Here is an 18747-nt window from a genome sequence, read left to right as displayed (position 1 = left end):
ATTCAATTTTTCAACACTTGCTGACCCGGTGTGCTTTGCTAAACCTTGCAAAGTTGATGGAAATTTGAGTAATAATTAAAATTATGATTATTTAGTACTTAATTTTGAATTTAAATTACAACATCATCAAAAAACAACCCCATGAAATGAAAGCTGCAACTTAAGTAGGGAGAATGAGGATACTTGATCCCTAGGGATACTTGATTCCTTCACTCTATCTCGAAACAGGAATGTCTGACAAATATCAAATGTTCTAGAAAAATGTGCCAAACAGGACAGAACAACAATGCTGCTACCTTCACAAATTTAAAAAAATTTAATTTTCGAGTTATTGAACTTTGTTTGAAAAATTTTACAAACTGTTATTCGAAGATCTTTTTTTATCATTTCAAAATGTACCTCACATGAAAAATTGTTTTAAAAATATTTATTCCAATATGTCAATCGTTAGAACATAATGTGAACTTCACAATGCCATATTTTTATAGCAATATTAAACTCTCATTTTTTTTTAAGAAAAAAATTTCCAAAATATATGTTATGAGTTGATCTCTAGATGCTTGCTTATGCTTATGCTTATGATACTAACACAGCCAGATCTTGTCAGCATCCCGGTGAGTAGCAAAAGTACATTTACTACTCATTTTGACACGGCCGGGCCCACAGTGCAGTATTGGACGCAGAGACAACTGGAACACAGGGGAGGAAGTAACTTGGACAACAGTACCATACGTTTCCTTGTTAAAAAAATATGATATTCATTCGTTGGGAGCATAGACGCTAAAATATTTCTACGCTCCTTGATGTTCGACCTTGCGAATCTTCCTTCTATGGATGGAAATGAGGTTTTTCTACTTAAAAATCCAGAATTCATCAATACAATAATTCAGGAAAAATATCCTTCAAAATTATACCCTGTTCGAACCTGCAAACTTAACACCCTTTGTATGTGAAGAGAAGGTCATCAAATAAAAATAAAAGAATAATACAAATAATAAAAAATAAAAATAAAATTAAAAAAAAGGAACGGGCTCACCAATTTTAACGTGGCACGAGTAACTCAGACTCCATAGTCCGGAGGTAGACTGCATGCTTTTTTGTTGCGCATGATTTTATTACCAATCACAGCAATCCTTTTTGGTGGTATGGGCCTCCTCACACGTGCGGGCAAAAGTAAAAATGAAACAAACCATATTATCCAATTCGGCTCTTCTTGTTAAATTCAATATTCATTTCCACTTAATTGATTTCTAAGCTTCGGATAAGTTTATAATACAAGCAGACAGCACTTTTAAATATTTCTGACTTAGATTTCCGTACCGCAATTTGTTAACACGCTTTTTCGGGTGGCTACTTTCGATATCATCCACTGCGCAGCACTGGAGCCATACTTTGGTAGGTATAACTTTACTTTACACATCGTTTTCTTAATGATTTTCAACATAAAGGAACCGAAATGTCACTCGAAATTTTCCAAAAACGTGTTGAACACTTTTTTATTTCAACAAAAGAAAGTTAACTCCAGAACCATTCATTTTCATAAATAAAAACCAGCAAGATTGGAAAAAAAACCCGAATCGGGGGGTAAACCATTTGATGCTCACATTTCACATCATTCAAACACCGCCGACTTCAAAATGAAATGAATCACTATCACACAGAACGTTATGTGAACAGTACATTAAATATACACGAAAATTATAAAATTAAAATTACAATTATGGTACAGGAATTGCGGAGCTCCGAAAAAACGTTATGGGTATAATTGATCTCTAGAGTCCAAAAAGATGTATTTTTCATCTGAATGGATCGTGATCATTGGTTATCATATACTGTATCAAAATACTGTATTTATCAAAAAACTTAAAAATTGCGCCTTAAAGTATGCAATGACTACAGGGTAGAAGACAAACTTTTATAATTCTCTTTTTTGATACTTACAAACTGTGAAATGAGAACTAATATGGCAAGAAATAGTCAACGGACCTTTTATCTTCGGATTTTATAAGATTTTAGCCTAGAATCAGGGCACCTGGAATAAGGGATCAAGTATCCTTTAATAAAGGATCAAATATTCTGCAACTTAAAAAATATCATTCTAACTTTTGGAGCATATAAACTTGGAATAACACGCTGACAGAAAATGCAAAAGACGGCGAGTTGCTAAATTTTTCTTAATAGATATGATGGAAATAAGAAAAGGGGATCAAATATCCCCATCCTCACCTATCGAATTGCAATATGAAGAGGATTTTACATATTTCTTCTGTTCTCAATCATTATTTTGATCCTGAAATGATAGACTCTGTATTTGTTTATTCATAAGTTCTGTAAATCTGCAAAAAAAGATTTACTCTCTCGTGCCGAATTTGGTTCAAAAGGAAGGAATCTCAAATAATCATTTCTTGTTTCCATGAACTCCTTCCTGCTAAATTTGGTCCCATTTGCTTAAAAAATTATCAAGCTATGCAATAAACTGTATGAGAGCCTCCTCTTCCCCATAAATTTATCTCCCCACTGGAATGAGCGAGGGTCCCCTAATACACATAGAAACATTTAACATTCCATACCTGTGTGGGTCAAACTCAATATGAGAACCGCAGTGCATATTATATCTCACATCTGGCACAGGCACAGGCACTCGACATGAGTTAGTCTTTATCTATCGCTATCGTAATGACCTCTCCAGTACCTATACACCGCGGACGTTCTAATATCGCGCCTTGGCATTAGATGGTTTCCACATTTGGCGATCCTTCCAGGAGCCAATTTTTGAGCCAAAACGAGTTATAAAATTTTAAATCTTAATTTACATTGCTTTTACTAAGTAATGCAGAGTACTTAGGCAGGTCGTAAGTCGGAGCCTTTCTGAGTAACAGCGAGCTTGAAAAGCTGCGCCTGCGAGCATACTTTGCTGCGCCGAATTGCGAGCCGAATGGGCTGCGCCAGATTGCGAGCTTGAAGGGCTGCGCCTGCGAGCATGCTTTGCTGCTCCGTATTGCGAGCTGTATGAGCTGCGCCTGCGTACCGAATAGGTTGCGCTTAATTGCGAGCTACGCCAGTCGAAAACAAAAGGGCTGCGTCTAGATGCGAGCTGTGTCTGCGAATTATGTGCTATGTCGAATCGCGAGCTTAATGTATTAGGGATGAATAATCATTCGGGATGAAAATTCTTAGAAAAAGAAAAAAAAAAAGAGCTTAATGTACTGCCCTTAAATGCAAGCTTGCAAGCCTCGCCTAGATTCGAGCTAATTGGGCTGTGCCTGCGAGCTTTAGTGCTGCGACTTAACTCGAGTTACGTGCTGCTCCTGAATGAGCTAATGTAAGTCAATTGAGCTGAACTTGAATGCGAGCTATGTGCTGCGCCAAATGCAAGCCAAATTGAGCTACGCCTGAATGCGAGCTATGTATTGCGTCTGAATGTGAGTCACATGGACTGCGCCTGAATGAGATACGTGCTATACGTTGCGCCTAGTTAATGCGATGCTTAAACTTCTGTGATCTATGTGTTCATAATATATGCAAGTTAAGTGTGCTGCTCGATGTGATAGCTTCTGCTGATTATAATGAATTATATTGTGTGGATTACGCTGGTTCTATGCAACCTTAATGAATTGCGCCACGTGCTAGTTATTTGCTGTGACTCATGTAATTCGCTCAGTTGATCAAGCACTAGTAGTTGCGTAATTTTTTCATTGTTGAAGTTTTACTAATCAACGTCTAACGGTGGACGGTTAGAATTGACGGTGTTTCATGGTAAACCACCGAATTCCGTCGGTCTTCTCCAAGACCTATGTGACGCCACGTCGTCCGTTTGAAAAGCCGTGCCTGGATGTGGAATTGAATCCATCGTACAGCACGGTCTGCGTAACTAGCGCTAGGTATGGCGTGTCCAGTAAACGCGGGCCAAGATCCGTAAGGCGACTCGAGAGTTGAGAAGGACGAGAAGCGTCTGTTCCAAGGTAACGACCTGGTTCGTTGCCTGGTCCGTATCGGTGTGCTCGACGAGTCTCGCATAAAGCTCGATTACGTGTTGGGTCTTAAGAATGAAGATTTCTTGGAACGCTTTCTGCAGAGACTCAAGTGTTTAAGCTGGGGTTGGCCAAGTCCTACCATCACGCTCGTGTTCTGATCCGTTAGCGTCACATTCGCGCCCGCAAGCAGATTGTGAACATTAATTGTACTCTCAGTAGCGCATCGACTTCTCGCTGAAGACGCCCTTCGGAGGTGGCCGTCCAGGACGCGTCAAGAGGAAGAACATGAAGAAGGGTCAGGAAGGCAGCGGTGTAGCTGATGATGAAGAAGAGGATTAAGCAACGTGAAACCTTACGAAGAGAAGATATATTGTGGAAAACAATATGTGCTGAAGTATGCAATCAAGCCGAAGTTGTTGCTTTTAAACGCGAGTTTAACTGTATACGGGAAGTGCTTAAAAAAACCAAAATAAAACAAATAAACCCAGCCAAGCCAGGAAACATTGTGAATTGTGAATGATCCCAAATTTAGTGCGGCAGTAAAGTCAAAAATCTGTTAAGGATTTGTTATGAGAATAACGTGCAATGCCAAAATTCAAAGTTTGATAAACGTATATGTGAATCGTTATGAAAATCGATGCATTTCTGTGAAGCCTTAAAGAAAATTGTTTCAAAATGACACTCTAAATTTAAGTGCGGCTGTTTATATTGTGTCAGGACGAAAGTACATTTCATATTAAAATTGTTATCTTTTTTAATTATCAAAAATAAAGTTTTGAACCGAATCAAACAAATTATACAAACATTCTAAATGCCTGGTTTCTACTTTGTCGTTTAGCTGAGGCGTAATTTTTCTAGTCAGAAGTGGAAACGCAGTGGAAGTCATACAATTTGAATGATCAATGCAACATAAAAATTACAACAACCGCATGTTTGGCAGAGAACCGAATGCTTGGAAGCCGCCGAGAATGCCTATAAAATATTTGTTTTTTTTTCTTTACTTTTTCGGAGAGGAAGGTGAATGTGTGGGTCAAACTCAATATGAGAACCGCAGTGCATATTATATCTCACATCTATGGGCACAGGCACTCTACATGAGTTAGTCTTTATCTATCGCTATCGTAATGGACCTCTCCAGTACCTATACACCGCGGACGTTCTAATATCGCACCTTGGCATTAGGTGGTTTCCACATTCTCCCACTCGAAATTTGGTTCCTTTCATATGACTAGTTCTATAGATATGCAACAAAAGTTAATGTTTCTCCCTTTTCATAGAAACATTACTCGCATTAAAATACAATTCCATACTTAGCCTTCGACTGATTAATCCTCAAAACCCTAAAAAAAAATTGTAATTTTGGCCCCTTCCATTTAATATCTGCTCACTAGGATCAGGGAGGAGTCTCAAACAACTAAAGAGTCTTTTCCCGTTTCCAAATATCCTCCCTGCCATATTAAGTTCTATTTGCTACATCACTTCTCCAGTTATGCATAAACTTGAATTGGGGCTTCTTACTCCATTCTATTTACCGCATAGAAGATAGGAAGAGTCTCGAACCATCTTGGGATCATTTCATACATCCAAATAACCTCCCATGCCAAATTTGATTCCTTTCGCTTGATTAATTATCAAGTTATGCAATATATTGTATGAGTGCCCCTCCTACCCGCCAGTGTTTTTTGTCCAAACCTATATGCAAGGTTGCCGAAATCACAGAAAAATCTATAATTTCACAAAACTTTGAGCACATTTTCATCACAGAACACAGAATTTTGAAAATATTCACACAGATTTGCACAGATTTTGAGATTTTTGTAAGTAATTCTAAAATTCTAATCTTTTATGTCAAAATTAATTCTGAATTTCTTATTTCGTATCATGATTTTTTAATGAAATCAATGCTTTTTTAGGCACCGTCACAGAATTTCAGGATAAATTCAAAAAAGTCAAAACAAATTTTCACAAAAACACAGATTTTTTTTCGGCAACGTCGACTATATGTTATTGATTTGCCTCATAAATTTTTGGTTTCGCTAAATCAACTCTACATACATTAATAAATTAAAAAATTTTATTATTTAAACATCATAGATAAAGAATAGGGTAGGTAAGAATGCAAAGGACAGTTAAGCGTGCTTTAATCTCGGGAAACTCGGATTCATGGGAAAGAATAATCCGCATGAGCTGGTTTATCGAAAAACGATAAATTTAACAGAATCGAATGCATGGTTACTGACGATCGTCCAACTCATAACTGGCTAAGGACAAGCAGAAATAGCTAAGCACAAGATAGTAAGAGTAGGGGTCTTTTGTTCGGTGCCAACAAACATCGCAGACGGAAAAGTTACGTGGTATTTGGAAATGGTTTTCCCTATCTCTGGTTTCCTGTAGGTAACAATTCATTTTCCATTGCTCGTTCATGGATGTTACAGTGTTGTGCGTGTTATGGAAGACAGGGAAAGTTAAGTTTTGCACTTTCAGTTCTCTGAAATATGTAGGGGAGAATGAGGAAACTTGATCCCTGGGGATACTTGATTCCTTAGCTATATCTCCAAACTGGAATGTCGTACAAAGATGAAATGTTCTAGAAAAATGTGCCAAATAGAACAAAACAGCAATGGTTGAAGCTCAAAAAATTTTAACAAAATAAGTTTTTGGGTTATTGAACTTTGTTTGAAAAATTTCACAAAATGTGACTTGAAGATCTTTTTTCATCATTTATTGGTTATGAGGTTTTAAGCATACCGTCAACTGGGGCATCATGCAACAGTTTTTTACTTCAATGGCTTCTTAAAACTAAATGTCCACAAATAACGATATCACCTGTACATCAAAAGTTTTAAGGTTGATGGGACATCAAATTGACGTCGTCAGAAAAATTATTGGTTTCATCAGTTATTTTTAAATTTTCAAATTCATGAGATTTTCACCATACTAAGAAAAAGGGGTAAGTTACAAAAAACTTTGTTTTTAATGAAAAAACAAATGAAAACGTTTGAAAATTTATGGTTTTTTGATATATTTGTGATGTCATTGCGCATAAAGCATCAATTTCAGTAATTTTTGGTTTTGTTCGAATTAAATTTGACATTTTTTATGTCAAAAATGTTGTTAAAGAAAAAGCATAAGGGTGCTGTATACATTTAGGGGTAAAAATGCTATCAAAAATTCTAATAGCAATAATCATACAAATTAATGTTTGGATGGAAGAAATTTTGGAATTATCAAACGCGTGATGCAAAAAATCATATTCCAGCATATGGAAACGAGATTTTTTAAAAAGGAAATCTTTGATTAGAATTTTAATGCATTTTACCCCAGACTGGTAACTGAATTAAAAAATATTAATTTGAAACAAAAATGGTGCTTGTCCGAAACATACATTACAACAGCTGTGTATCGAAAAATGTAAAGATTTATACATCTATCGCTCGATTTTTTTAATTTTCTACAAGTATCAAAAACTTTCAAAAATTATCTCACGATGTGAGAAACTATGTCAAGATCACATTGTAATCATTAAATAATAACTGTATTACATTATATTAAAATAAGGATTGAATAAGTGTTGTAGTATACACATGTAGCATCTAACCCTGTCTCTGCACGTTCCCCCGTTTATCGGTAATTAATATTTAAATAAATCATAATACTTGAAGAATCTATCTTTTTTCTATCTAAACTTAAATTAATCATTGATTTTTATTTAGTCTTCAACTTTCAACTAATTTTTGTTCGATTGTGCACCGTTCCTGTGCCACATTTTCATCCCTGTACCAGTCAAAAAGTATACATTTTATTTCGCTTACATGTTGGGCAAACTTTTTCCAAACAAAAGTTCAAGCTTGCATTAAATCTCGTCCATCCCGCCACAATGTGTACACATTCGCTTTTCATTTAGGGAGATTAGAAAAGTTGTACTGATAACGTTCCTTTCTTTTTTCACGTTCATTCGATTTAGCTTCAAAATGTTAGCTTTAGCTGGATTGTGTATCCAGTTGAGTGTGTGTGTTTTTTTTTTTCATATGTGCGGTTATTTGAGAACAACTTTTACCAATTCTCAAAGCCACGATTGAAAGCTTTTGAAACATTGTTCCTTTACTAAACAGAATTTCTAAGTGCTTAAGTTGATTAATCTAAGCAGAGATGATTATCTCACAGTACGTTGAAAGGAACGAATCTAAATAACTTACCTGAAAAAAGACTTAAAAAAGTAGCCGTATGTTTTACATTCTGGATGTTAAATTTGAATTGAATTTCTCTTCCATATTTATTACACGATTCAATTATGAATTTACCACACTTCGTTATATTACGAGAGAGTTTTTACCGTGAGGTGTTTTAAACGAAATAGTAAACAAAGGCAATGTAACGGTAGATCGTTATTTATAAACAACACAAAAAAGTTGCTAATTGATAGACAAGTGAACATCAATCCCGACACTTGACATGTCAATCCACGTTTAATGTTGTTTTCAATGTGCTGGGTGATTTATTGAACGGATGCTGGTTTCGAAAACAAATATAACCTCCATTTGAAATGAAAAAAATCACCTTTTATACATTGTTTGTTGATATGATCGTGTTCTTATATAAAAAATGTTTACAACACAGTATGAATTTTCAGTCCTGTTAGTGTGTTCGTCAAGCTTTCTTTAATCTCTGAAGTAGGTTCTTGAAAAATTGCCTAGTCAAAGTTGAAATAGTCAGCACTTTTGTTCTCGTTACTTGACGAGGAAGCGTGATTCGAAAAAAAAAATCCGGAAACTAACCCCCAAGGCATTGCCCCCCCTACTCACTGCGTCCTCCTTACTCACAATATGTCAATGTCATAAGTCACCACAATAGATTTTCGTTCCCGGCGTTATTGCGAATGTTCAAGGTTAGTTTTTATACGTTTCCTTTCCGCACCCTGGGCCAAGTCAAGCTTGGCATAGTCGGAACTTTTTTTTTGCGTGAATTCACGATGGTCCTTTTGGGTGCTATTTTTGAGCGCGGTTGAGGGAGTTGTCAACCGGAAAGCTATCCCGGAAAAGAGGAAAACAAATTTTAAGGTCGCCATTCGTTTGTGCCCTTTTGTTGAACTGTGGAAGGTGTAATGACTCTGGGATTGAAACGATTATGGCAGCAGAACGGTTGTAGAGCAAGTGATAAACACTTATGAAATGTGATACATCAACTGGCGATAAAATAAGTTGGAACAAGTCAAATCAAATAGACAACAATTTTTTTTCGTCAAATGTCTCTACATAAATATAAGTTTATAATTTTGTTCCAGCTCGTAAGGTTTACCTCTTTTTTTCTTATATCAAATTTATGACAGTTCAGATCTATGCACAGTGGTCCAAAATGCGAAAAACGTGATCGTTGCTTATAACTTTTTTAAGTCACATTTTAGCATATCGGTGTCTTCGGAGAAGTTTGTCAGTAAAATCAGCTCTATAATAAAAAACTATTATTTTTCTGATTAATCCCCCTACAAGTGAGATAAAATTTCTAACTTCCCTGTTATAGGTTTTAGCTCTTTGATGGACTCGACAAACTTGTTAAAAATTAAATTTTCTACAACTTTGTCTCAGATGCCAAGTTTCTAAAATAATTATTATCCGAGATATCGGCCAAATAAGAAACTTAACCTCTAAAAATCAGTTTTTTAATAATAACTTTTTTTCAGTAAATTTTAAGTTTAATTATATGTTCCACAAAGTTGTTTGTCTTACTAAAATACACCACTTTGTTGAACATTTCAAGTTTGTAAAATGTGATACTGCAGAGCTATGTTAAAAAGATTACCGAAAATAGGGCTTTTTCACGCCTTATTTTAGTTTAGTTTAGTTTATTTGTATTCAAAAGTAGCGTAAGACAATTGTCTTTTCATTTTGCCACAGCGGCGTAATCGTATTGATGGAATGCACTTGTTACTTTCATTTAAATCTCTTAGAGAATGATTGGTTTTGTCCACAATTAACATTTCTTCTAGTTAAATAACGTTGAACATTGCTTTCTAAATGTGCTTAAATTAGGAATATTTTTCATTGGGTTTGGTAGTAAATTCCAAAGAACAACACCTTTGACAAAAAATGTGCAGTTATAAAAAGACGTTGTATGATTGGGGATCACATAATTTCGCGTCCTAGTGCCGTTGAAGGGTTGGAGTATATTGAAAAGATATGAAGGACATTTATTGGTGATGATTTTATGAAACATAAGACATGACCGAACTTTAATAAAATTGTAAAACGAATATCCTAATAACTTATGTTGCAAATGAGTAACTCGATCTAAACGGGATAGGTTAAAGACGAAACGAACGCAACAATTAAGCGCGATTTTTATTCTGTCGAGAGCTCTTGCAGAAATTGTAGGCAGTAGGAAATCACACGCAATAAAATATGGTAAAATGAATGTTTTAAAAAGTTTTAATTTGACGTTCTGGTTTAGGAAACTTGACTTAAGCTTTATGTTTCTAAGCACGCCATAAATTTTACCGCATTGGTTCAATACGTGGTTATCCCAGTCGAATCGACTGTCAACGATAAATCCTAAGCTTGTAACCTTGTTTGAAAAAACTATTTCATTATCTCCTAGTTGTAAGAAAGGCTTATTTGTGCATACAGTTCGTGTTATCAAAAGGGCATTTGATTTGGATGCATTCAACGTCATCAGATGATTTTTCGCCCACGTATTTATAGCTTGCAAATCTAGGTTTATTAACTGACCGGTTTCGACCATGCTTTGGTTTTTACAATTAATATACAGCTGAATATCGTCAGCAAACAAATGAATGGTGCAATATTTTACAATGCTTGGTAAATCGTTTATATACATAGTGAATAATATAGGGCCTAACACGGATCCTTGAGGCACTCCAGAATTAACTGGTAAAAAACTAGAAAAACTTTCATTGCTAAACACTGCTTGCTCCCGATCCTTTAGATATGAATGAATCAATTCAATAGCCGTTGGCTGAAAATCGAAATTCGTGTTTAATTTTCTACAGAGTGTTTTATGAGAAATTGTATCGAATGCCTTCGAGCAATCGAGCAGCACCATAAGAACTTTGTGGCCTTCATCTATGGATTTTGAAACATCATTGCATATTTTAAGCATGGCTGTTTTTGTACTATGTCCTGGTCTATATCCAGATTGATGCTCTGTTATTAAGTTGTTGAGATTTAAATACGTGCTTATTTGTTTTTTCATTATTCGTTCGAAAACTTTTGATAGGGCACTCAATATGCTAATTGGACGTAAATTCGATAGCGAAGATAAGTTAGTTTTTTTCTTAAAAGGGATAATTTTGGATAATTTCCAGGCTTTTGGATATATTGATGTATTTATTATACTATTGAAAATGAATGATAAGTGATTTATGATAACTGGTAAAATAAGTTTTATAAACTTTATGGGTATATCATCCATACCTACGGCATTAGATTTAACTTCATAAACGGCGTTGATGATGTCATATTCTTCGATATTATTGAATTTAAAACCTGTTGAATTTGAATGGTAGTAGTTATGGGCTTGAACTTGATCTACTGTGAAGCTTTCATGAAATTTCTGATTGATTTCGTTTGGATGAAAATTGTTTTCCGAACAAGATTTGCGTTTCGATAAACCAATGTTTTCAAGTTGATTCCAAAATTCTTTGGGTGACAAGTTCTGACTGAATTTATTGTTGTAGTAATCGCGTTTTGCTTGCATAATTTTCTTGTTTGCTAGATTTCGAAGTCTTTTGAAAAATACTAGATCTTCATCGGCTTTAGTTAGCTTCCATTTAGCGTAAGCGCGATCGCGGTCGATAAATGCCAATTGTAAATTTGAATTAAACCATGGGTTGTATTTTCTTCTACTAGAGTTATGCTTCCGCAATGGAACACAAGTAACATGCAATCGCGTAATATTGTTGTTGAACATTTCTACGATGTCGTTCGTGTCGGAGAGAGCATAAAAATGAGACCAATCTATTCGATTAAATTCTTGAAAAAAGATGCTTGGATCCAACCGTTTATAATCTCTATAGAAAAAGGTGTCGTTTTTAATTTCTGTATCGTAGTTGAATGAAGCGTATATCAAGTCGTGATTAGAAGCATTAGGAACACTTATTTGACCAAAACGAATAACAGAATTCTGCCGGCTTGTAATAAGCAAGTCGAGTTGTGAAGCTCCGTGGTGATGGAAAAAAGTTGGTTCGGTCCCGACGTTGTACATACCGATTTCCGTGAGCACATTACAAAATCTTTCGGTTTTACTATTTTGGTTCATAAGATTAGTGTTGAAATCTCCTGTTAGAATTATGTCGTCATAACTACCTTCGTATTTTAGAACTTCATCGTGAATCATTTCTGCACAATCTATGGTGGGATGGTTGTAAAACAATCCAATAAGAATTTTTTTATTAGAAAGGGTTAGCTCAACAAACATAAATTCAAACGTATGGGAATTCCTAACTATGAAATTTGATTCAATGAGTTTACTTTTGTAACATTTTTTCACGTAAAGAATAAGCCCACCTCCGGTTTTACCTATACGATCACTTCTAAAAGTAGAATATCCGTCGATGGTTATTAGACCCATATCTTTAGTATGATTAAGCCAAGTTTCACATACCCCAGCAACATCAACTGATGAAACTAGCAATATTTGTTTGTATTCGTCAAATTTAGTCATGTTTTTGGCACAAATACTTTGCATATTAAGCATACAGATCGATAATTTTTTAGATTCGAAAGATGATTTCATTACGATTCCTGGTATGCACATATCTGTCAGGGTGTTGTTTTGGTTATTGAAGTTAGCCATTATCAAAAAACGCACATTTAGTGAAGCAATGATCAATAAAACTAAAACGTGTTTCTGAACAAACAATTTTTCGTAAAAAAACGAGTGCAGCTTAACTCGAAAAAAGCATTTTTCGGTTTTGTAGCAGTTTGATAGTCACGGTCAGCAGCAACTAGCTTATCGATGAAAGCGCCAAAGCAGCATTCTAAGACAGGAACATCCCTCGACGACAGCATTCTGATCAGCAACATACTTTTAGGAATTGGAGTCAGAGGAAAATTTCGGGATGGATTGGAAGGAGAGAGAGCGCTTGTTGGAAAAGGTTTGTTTTTCTTGACTTTTAGGAGGGGAGTCACGGGATAGCTTAGGGATGGATTGGAAGGACGGAGAGCACTTGTATGGATAGGTTTGTTTACTTTTTATAGCTTTTAGGAGGGGAGTCACGGGATAGCTTAAGGATGGATTGGAAGGACAGAGAGCACTTGTGAGGAAAGGTTTGTTTACTGTTTGTAACTTTTAGGAGAGGAGTCACGGGATAACTTCAGGGATGGATTGGTAGGACGGAGAGCGTTTGTACGGAAAGGTTTGATTTGTTTTGTAGCTTTCAGGAGGGGAGTCACCAAGGAAGATCAGGATGGGAGTCAGAGGAGAGAGATATCTTTTTAGGAGAGGTTATTATTGCAGCAGACGATTGAGCTCATCCTCTGATGAGATCGGTGTACCTTCGTTCTCGGATATTTTCTTCACGAACACCACACCGTTTTTAGTATAAACGGATGCAAGCTTTTTCTCTCGCTTGAGATTAAGAGCTTTTATGTTGAGTGACCGAGCGGCGGGTGAGAGATTCTCGTTCACATAGATCCGATCCTTATTGTTGAACCCGATGATCTCGAGCGTGAGCGTCCTAGTTTTGAGATACCTGGAGTAAAAATCGTTCCTCTGGTTGGTGATCGCAAATTGGATCATCACTATATATGCCTTCCCAGCTACCATAGTGGCTCTCGACAGGCGTCTCATGTCGACTAGGGGCACCATCCCAGCATATCCAAGATGATCACACAGTTTCTCAAAATACTTGTAAAGGTTTTCTCCCTGGACGAACGGGATTCCTCTCATCAGCAGATCGTTGGTACACGAGGACCGTGCAATACTCTCGGTGTTCAATTGTATGCTTTCTGTATTGCGTGAGACTGAGATGCTGAGATCGGTGATCGTTTGTTGTAAACCCGAGCGTATGAGATCGATCTCTGTTTTGATTTCAGTTTTCATTACCAACATCTCCTCTTTGAACTGCTTTGAGATTTCGGTCTTTGTCCGCTCCATTTTTTCCATCAACAGCTCAGCTAATTGGGAGATGGACATCTCTTCTGGCTCATCGGCTACCCCGCTATTGTCTGGCTTATTTCGCTTGGTGGTTTGGCTCCTTGAGGTCATGATGAGATGGGTCCGGTGAGTTGAAGGTAGAATGTGCCAGTGGGTACAACTCCGCTTATACAATCGCGAACAATGGCTTTTTTTCGGAATAGAAGCGAAATTATTTTTCCGGGTATTTCGCTTTTTCTAACGGATGGAATCGCGTCGATAGGCACCGGTTATAGTTCGACCGTATATTTACAAATTGGAGAAACTTTGGGACGATTGTAAGGTAAGATTCTTTACTTTTTCCGAGTTAAATGCGCACGACGATTTACTCGATGCACTCCATAATACGAGTTGGACTAAGACTACAAACACCGGGCAACATCGGGCAGCCCGCTTTAGATGCAAAATAAATTCGAAGATTTCGTCTACAAGATGCAGGTACAATCGTCGGTATCCACTTGTATCCAAGCGAGATATATCAATTTTACTTTTCCATGTTTGCATTAAAAACAACGATTTCTATGAAAGCACATACAGCGCATTCTACTAGGTACGTGTGTTTTTTTCTAGCTTTTCTCTGCGCGATGTCAGGAGCAAATGTTTGGAAGTGCATTTGTATTATTGGCATCTCCAGCTTGTAGAGGATATCTTTTTCAATTGAACACACAATAACCTGTTCTAATAATACAAATGCGCTTCCAAACCTTTGCTCCTGACATCGCGCAGGGAAAAGCTAGAAGAAAACACACGTAGGTAGTAGAATGCGCTGTATGTGCTTTCATAGAAATCGTTGTTTTTAATGCAAACATGGAAAAGTAAAATTGATATATTTCGCTTGGATACAAGTGGATACCGACGATTGTACCTGCATCTTGTAGACGAAATCTTCGACTTTATTTTGCATCTAAAGCGGGTTGCCCGATGTTGCCCGGTGTTTGTAAAATAAGACGGGAAAAAGCCCAATTTTCGGTAATCTTTTTAACATAGCTCTGCAGTATCACATTTTACAAACTTGAAATGTTCAACAAAGTGGTGTATTTTAGTAAGACAAACAACTTTGTGGAACATATAATTAAACTTAAAATTTACTGAAAAAAGTTATTATTAAAAAACTGATTTTTAGAGGTTAAGTTTCTTATTTGGCCGATATCTCGGATAATAATTATTTTAGAAACTTGGCATCTGAGACAAAGTTGTAGAAAATTTAATTTTTAACAAGTTTGTCGAGTCCATCAAAGAGCTAAAACCTATAACAGGGAAGTTAGAAATTTTATCTCACTTGTAGGGGGATTAATCAGAAAAATAATAGTTTTTTATTATAGAGCTGATTTTACTGACAAACTTCTCCGAAGACACCGATATGCTAAAATGTGACCTAAAAAAGTTATAAGCAACGATCACGTTTTTCGTATTTTGGACCACTGTGCTATGCCGCAAATCAAGTTATTCTCAACATTTAAGTTTATAAAAGTTCAACAAGTGTGTTGGTATAATCGTATACTGGTGAGTTTTTTTCATCTTCAGGCAAAATTTCTTCGGCATGAACTAGAACAAAAATTACGCCAAAATGATGGCCCGGAAAATAGATAATGAGTTTAAATTTCCTTTGAAAGCAAGAAATTGCTGCTATCTATAACAAAAAATATTGGTTTACTTACTTACTTACTTACATAATGTTCCCGCGCCGATCCTCCGGTGCATAGGGCCGTGGTAAAAGAGCTGCACTGTCCGGAGCCAGCGTCTTCACTTGGTCCCAGTCAAAACTCTTGTCGACAATTCGTACTTCGGCGGCTAGGCTTCGCCGCCACGAGTTTCTGGGTCTATCTCTTCTTCGATGTCCTTCTGAATTCCATTCTAGCGCATCTTTGCAAATCTTATTCTCATCTTTTTGCATTTTGTACCTAATCCATCTCCACTTACGTTCTCGAATCACGATTTCTAGCGCCCTTCAATGACACCGATGTACTTCCACATTTGAGATCCAGTTGCCAGGCCACCAAGCGCGGATGATATTCCGCAGGCAGCAGTTTACAAATACTTGCAGTTTTCGCGTCGTTACCGTGTACCAAGTTTCGCATCCGTACCTACAGCAATACGGATTTGACGTTTAAGTTAAAGATTGACGTTTAAGTTAAAGAATTTTCGTTCGTAGAAATATCTGACTCGAGCGTCAGATGTTTCGGAGCATCGCAAATGCAAATCGGGCCTTTCTGATCCGGGTTTCGATGTCTTTCTTGGTACCACCATCAGGCGATATCTGGTCACCAAGATACTGGAAGCATTCCACTTCTTCAACCTATTGCCAAGCTACCATGAAACCGGAGGCTCAGGATTCTTTTGTTGTGCACATCAAGAAGGCTTCTTCTCCATTTTCGGCTGATGCAGATGTGGTCAATTTGAATTTCTGTTCGGCCATCTCGGAATACCCAAGTGACCTTATGTGCTGGTCGATGAGGGAAGAGCGATCCACCGATCACCATGTTGTTGTTGGCACAAAATTCTACTTTAAAACTGCTCTTTCTCCTGCAAATCGGCAACGTCAGTTGGCGGATAACCTTGGACCATTGTAACGTTTCTCACCCGTGTTCCAAATCTGGCTACGATTATTCTTTCGTTTGTCGATTCCCATCTTATAAGGGACGCACGGGCCTGCGATCTTAACAGGAAACCAACTCCTCGTTCCCGAGTAGCGTGTTCTCCTCGTATGCCAGGGTAAAGCAGGACTTGCCCGGACTGTGTCTTGTTTTCTCCAGTGTTAGGCCAACGGACTTCGCTCAGTCCTAGAATTTCAAACTTGAGGTGTCTAGCAAGTTGAGCCAGCTTGCCTTGTTGGGCAAAAACGTGAGTTAAAACATTCTAAGTTCCAATTCGTGTCCATCTTTTCATGCTAAAAGTCGTCTCGAAAATTCCAGGTCGGTCATTTCTTTCGGATTCCGTAACAATTTTATAGCAGTAGGTTGTAAGCCTAAGGTCCCTATCCGCGATGGTGCTGTCATCTTGGACTAAGCTGGCTGGAGCCGCTTTTCATCAATTCAGTCGCTCGCTGCGAGACAGACGCTGTTTGAGCCGCCCCTAACCTGGAAAACAGACGCGTTCGGCCACCTTCACAGTCTGCGTGCGACCAAAGCATCCACCGCGGTTGGGTACCCGATCTCCGCTAAGGTTACTCGCATTCCAACCGGTACGGCGGGGAGGTTGAGACCTATCGTAGAGTCGCGCGAGCTCGTGGTTCATCCTTCGCCTCCACACTCCGTTCTCCTGTACGCCGCCAAAGATGGTTCTTAACACTCGTCGCTCGAATACTCCGAGTGTATGCAGGTCCTCCTCGAGCAATATCCATGTCTCGTGCCCGTAGAGAACAACCGGTCTAATGAGCGTCATATACAGGTTAGACTTCGTGCGAGGGCTAAGTCTTCTCGACCGCAGTTGCTTGTGGAGTCCATAGTAGGCACGACTTCCGCTGATAATTCGCCTCCGGATCTCACGGCTGGTGTCATTGTCTGCGGTCACCAGTGAGCCGAGATGTGTGACCTTGTAATTACTGGACAAGCGGGTACGGTCGGTCTCGGATCCGCAGGCCAGCATGTACTTCGTCTTGGACGTATTAATCATCAATCCAATCCTTCCTGCTTAGCGTTTCATTTTGCGGTAGATCTCCTCCACCGCCGCAGATGATCTGCCGACTATATCAGTGTCATCGGCAAAGCAAATAAGTTTACTGGATCTGTTGAAAATCGTGCCCCGCATTTCGCCCACCGCTCGTCGAATAACACCTTCTAGCGCCACGTTGAACATCATGCAGGATAGACCATCACCTTGTCGAAGCCCCCTGCGCGATTCGAATGAACTCGACAATTCACCCGAAATCCGCACACAGCACTGCGTTCCATCCATCGTCGCCTTGATCAGTCTGATCAGCTTCCCGGAAAAGCCGTTCTCGTCCATGATTTTCCATAGCTCGTTAGGTCGATCGTGTCGTATGCGACTTTGAAGTCGATGGTGCGTAGGGACTTGGTGTTCCCGGCATTTTTGGAGGATTTGCCGTAATGTGAATATCTGGTCCGTCGTTGACCGTCCCTCCATGAAGCCGGCCTGATGACTTCCCACGAATCTGTTTGCTTGTGGCGTTAGGCGGCGGAGTAGGATTCGGGACAACACTTTGTAGGCGGCATTGAGGACAGTGATCGCTCGGTAGTTCTCACAGTCCAATTTGTCACTCTTCTTGTAGATGGGTCATATTACCCCCTCCTTCCACTCCTCCGGTAGCTGTTCTATGTCCCAGATCCAGACTATCAACCGGTGTAGGCAATCGGCCAACTTGTCCGGGCCCATTTTGATGAGTTCAGCTGCGATGCCATCCTTCCCAGCCGACTTGTTTCTATTCAGCTGGCGAATGGCTTCCTTAACTTCAATCATCGTTGGGAGTGGCTCCTCTACGTCGTTGGCTACGCCGGCGATGTACCTTCCCCCACCGCACACAGGGGTAAACTATGAAAAAGGCGATCAAAACTATTTTACGCCGAAACTATGCGTTTTAGACCTATAGTGTCTTCGAGACAAATGGCCACCATGACAAGGGCTAAAAAATTAGTTTTTTGAAAAATAGATTAATCCACCTATTAGT

General features: G+C 38.3%; 1 protein-coding gene and 1 pseudogene across 3 annotated transcripts in view; both read left to right on the top strand.

Moving 5' to 3' along the window:
* Positions 1-18747, top strand: part of LOC129757006 (atrial natriuretic peptide receptor 1) — a 278572-nt gene that overhangs the window by 194828 nt on the left and 64997 nt on the right. The gene's annotated exons all lie outside the window — the stretch shown is intronic.
* LOC129757011 (40S ribosomal protein S9-like) lies at positions 3754-4313 on the top strand (annotated as a pseudogene).

This window comes from Uranotaenia lowii, chromosome 3 (assembly GCF_029784155.1).
Source record: "Uranotaenia lowii strain MFRU-FL chromosome 3, ASM2978415v1, whole genome shotgun sequence".
Lineage (NCBI taxonomy): Eukaryota > Metazoa > Arthropoda > Insecta > Diptera > Culicidae > Uranotaenia > Uranotaenia lowii.
Note: the sequence above shows the minus strand (reverse complement) of the source record. Positions and strands in the feature narration are given on the sequence as shown.